The 4050-nt window shown below is 42.5% G+C and overlaps 1 long non-coding RNA gene across 1 annotated transcript; it reads right to left on the reverse strand.

Moving 5' to 3' along the window:
* Positions 1 to 1626: 1626 nt before the first annotated feature.
* LOC145659957 (uncharacterized) lies at positions 1627 to 4050 on the reverse strand. The gene is made up of 2 exons (XR_014126153.1): positions 3644 to 4050; positions 1627 to 3209 (listed from the first exon to the last, which is right to left on the reverse strand). It is a non-coding gene; the product is annotated as an uncharacterized LOC145659957 (long non-coding RNA).

A 4050-nucleotide genomic window follows, 5' to 3' on the forward strand; every position in this document is an offset into this window, starting at 1 on the left:
TTGCCGGCTTTCCCAACCAACTGTGTTGGCTATTTAAAGGCCCCTCCCAGGAGAGAGAGAGAGAGAGAGAGAGTGTGTGAATGAATGAATGAATGAGTGAGTGAGTGAGTGAGTGTTTCCTCATTTTTGGACTTCGTCTTTGGCTTCGCCCTTCCTGCTTCGGCAGTTGTGTATATATACCTATATACATATATATAGATTGTGTAAATATCGTTTGTTTGGTATTTTGGTGTTGGACACTAGTGGTAGGGAGTGACTGCTATTTTTGTTGGCCGTTTGTTTTGTTTCTGTTTTTGTGTTAGGGAGTTAGGGAGTTGTGTTGTTATGATTAGTTAGTGTGTAGTTTTATTTAATTAGTCTGGGTTTTGTTTGCTATTTTGGCTTGCATCACTCCTGAAGACAGTTGCACCAGTATGATTGTTTGTTTATGAATGATAAGCTCTGTAAAATACACTGAAAACCCCTTCCATTTGTGCTTCTGTTTGTTTTGCTGCTGCTCACTTTTTCACAACTTCCATTACATTAGCCATTTCTCCTTCTTTTTCCTTGTTACGGCCTCACAGCCTCACAAAATGTTTTTGCATTTTATAAGGTCATTAAAGGTCAACTCTTTTTTCTGCTCCTTGTTGGATTTGTTTGCTCATCACCTGTTTGCTGGAGTTGGCAGCGGTTCACCTGCCCCCATGGCAAAAGTTCCAAACCTAATATTGCCCTTAATGATAAATGGCTAGATAACAACAAGTTAAACATTGGTAGCAATAGCTTTTCTTTTTCCTCAAGTGAAGAAAAGCGGTTTTCCGCGTTATTTAAGGTATGTCACTCGCTCAATAGCCAAAGTCTGATATGAGTTTGAGTTCCCAGTGTTTCAATCAATAAATTACTATGCATAAGTATTTTTCATATGTTCTTCAAAACCAAGAATTCTAAGCCGTTTAGATGACCTAATTCGCTTTTAACTTCACTTTAGACAAACAAAACGACAAACACTTAGGTGAACACTTTAGACAAACACAATCAACTACATTTAACATTTATCTCTTTGTGTGCTTTTGCCTTTTTACTCTGAGCTCTTTTGTATGTATCTCTCTCTGAGCAGTTGTTCATCTCATAGTTGTATGTTTTTTATCAAGCTGGTGTTTGCTATTACTTTTTAAAATTTTTATAGGATGGCTTTTTCATAGTTATTTGTCATACAGATTTTTTTCACACACAATCATTTAAGTTTGCATAAGGTCTCACTTTCATTTTTGTGCACTGTTACTCCTTTTAATTGTTTTTATAACGTTAACAATCTATTCTCATTCACCAACACTCAGTCCGCACTTTCTATGATCCCGAGACCCAACCACTACAAAACTCGCTGAACAAAAGTCTGAAATTTCCAACTATGCAGAACTTTTAAAAGGCATCATCTTACCTTCAAAACGTGCGCTTCTGTCAATTTCAGCCATCACACACAGAACAATGCAGTTTTTAGGTGATCTGTCAGTTTGTGCTGATAACAGTGTGGGTCCACAGACAAAGTTCCCGTAGTACGGGCCACCGATAAATGTCGTTCCTAAATCCCCAGTCAGCTAGTTTTAAAATTAATCATTCAAATAGAAAATGATGATGCAGACTTCAGAATTAATAGAAGAGAACTGCTGGTCAATCCTTTATTGCAGGTTAACGTTAACAAGAATTACAGAGTCACCATCCGGAGTCATTCTGGTTGAAAAGATCAGTGGAGTCCTACATGAGACAGGAGACCTCATCACAGAGACAGTGAAAGCCGTCTGGACAGTGCGTGGTGCTCTGTGTTCTCAGCTGTGCAGCGCTACAGAAGATTCAGAATATTCAAACAACGCGTGCATGTTTGAGGGACCTGCTAATCTAACCTAGTGTCTGGCTCATACTGGGACTTCTTCACAGCTGTATGCTTTCACTGCACATGGACATCAGCATTACACTAGTGGCTGTTAGAGACACAGTCTCTTTGCCTGAATATCCTTTACCTTTGTCTTTTAGTTTGGTCTTTGCTCTATCTGATGGAAGTACACCTACCTCTCTCTCATTCACACACATCTTTCACACACTCTCTTTGTGTGTTGTGTTCTGTGTCTGTGTGTGTCTGTCTGTGTGTCTGTCTGTCTGTCTGTCTGTCTCTCTCTCTCTCTCTCTCTCTCTCTCTCTCCCTCCCTCCCTCCCCCCCCAGCTCTTCTCCACTCCTCCTTCTTTTTCCACTGTATAACCCTGTAGAGTTTAGAAAAGGACCTCACGTCTGTTTTTGAGTAAAGCCTGTTTCTCTGGTCTGGGGAATCCCTGCAGTTCTGCTGCTGCTCCACCAGAGAGCGCACTTGCAGCAGTCTCAGAGGTGCTCGGCGCTGAGCGCTAACTTCACCTAGCTTCACATGCTCTCTCTCTCGTGCATATTATATAGACCTGTGGAACACTTTACCTTGTTTGTGAGTTACTTTGAGTAAGAATTACAACACATCAGTCAAATCATGTTTTTCACTTCCTGCACTTAACTATCAAATCAAATTTATTTATATAGCACTTTTTACAACAGATGTCACAAAGCAGCTTTACAAATGTCCAAGTCCAAACCCCCAGTCAGCAAACCAAGGGTGACAGTGACAATTAAAAACTCCCTAGAGCAGGAGGAAGAAACCTTGAGAGGCATCAAGATTCAAAGGGGGAGGAACCAAACACACTAAATCTATCCTCTTCTGACTGCTATCTGTTCATAAACTCTTAGAAAGCTTAGATCAGCCTTGGATGGCCTACCAAACATTAAAACACCAAAATAGGCTTCATAGTATTTCATACCCAAAAGTAACTTACACTGAAGTAGGTATAATGTAATAAGTGCAATGCAGTCACTCATTTGCAGGGGTGCTTCCTCTCCACTGGTCTGTGTCTGGGCCTCTGCGTGGGTGTGTGAGTGGTGCAGGGGTGCTTCCTCTCCACTGGTCTGTGTCTGGGCCTCTGCGTGGGTGTGTGAGTGGCACAGGGGTGCTTCCTCTCCACTGGTCTGTGTCTGGGCCTCTGCGTGGGTGTGTGAGTGGTGCAGGGCTGCTTCCTCTCCACTGGTCTGTGTCTGGGCCTCTGCGTGGGTGTGTGAGTGGGGCAGGGGTGCTTCCTCTCCACTGGTCTGTGTCTGGGCCTGCAGAACAGCTGGTGTGCTGCCTCACGTGGGTCTTGAAGTACAGACATCTCCACCTCCACTAAGACAAAAATGGACATGGACACACAATTTCTATACATTACATCTCTCTCTCTCTCTCTCTCTCTCTCTCTCTCTCTCTCTCTCTCTCTCTCTCTCTCTCTCTCTCTCTCTCTCTCTCTGTCAGTAGAACATAGTTAAAGACTGTTGAAGCAGACCGAGATCTTTAATTTGTGGACATTCAAACCTACAATATGACACGTGGTGACTATTAAACAGCTTGTATTCAGTTTTAATCACTTGGGTGACACCTAGCCAAGGCTGTGCTAGTCATTACTAAAGCCATTTTCCGCCCATAGTAGTTTGGTAAAAGTACAGACTTACTACTACTCTTACTACTACTATACACACACACACACACACACACACACACACACACACACACACACGTACACACACACGTTACAATAAGTGTTGATGTGTTGCGTTTGGTACCTTCCTGGAGTTTCCATCTCAGGTGAGCAATCACCAGCAGAAAAAGAAGAGTCACAGGTAGAAAAACTCCACCACAGAGGAACCAGGCCGGTACGTGTTTCAGGAGCACAGCCAGCGATGACATGGCTCATCCCACAGCTGAAATGTTCTCTCTCACTCTGTGTGTGTGTGTTGTGAACTTTGGGCTCCATGTGAGTAACCTGTGATGACCTGCATAGATTTAGTGTTTGGTTAACCTCACTCAGCCCTTTGCCCTACAAGACTGCACTAACATGGCAGTAACAGCTTGGCCAAATTGCAATAAAATGTGTTCTGTCAGTTCATTAGAGTACTCCCTGAATTAATCAGCCTTTAGTTTATATGTACCCACATTTATTTAGTGTATAGAGATTTAGTGGGACAGTCAG

The sequence above is a fragment of the Electrophorus electricus genome, chromosome 2, assembly GCF_041902795.1.
Source record: "Electrophorus electricus isolate QZ-2024a chromosome 2, ASM4190279v1, whole genome shotgun sequence".
Lineage (NCBI taxonomy): Eukaryota > Metazoa > Chordata > Actinopteri > Gymnotiformes > Gymnotidae > Electrophorus > Electrophorus electricus.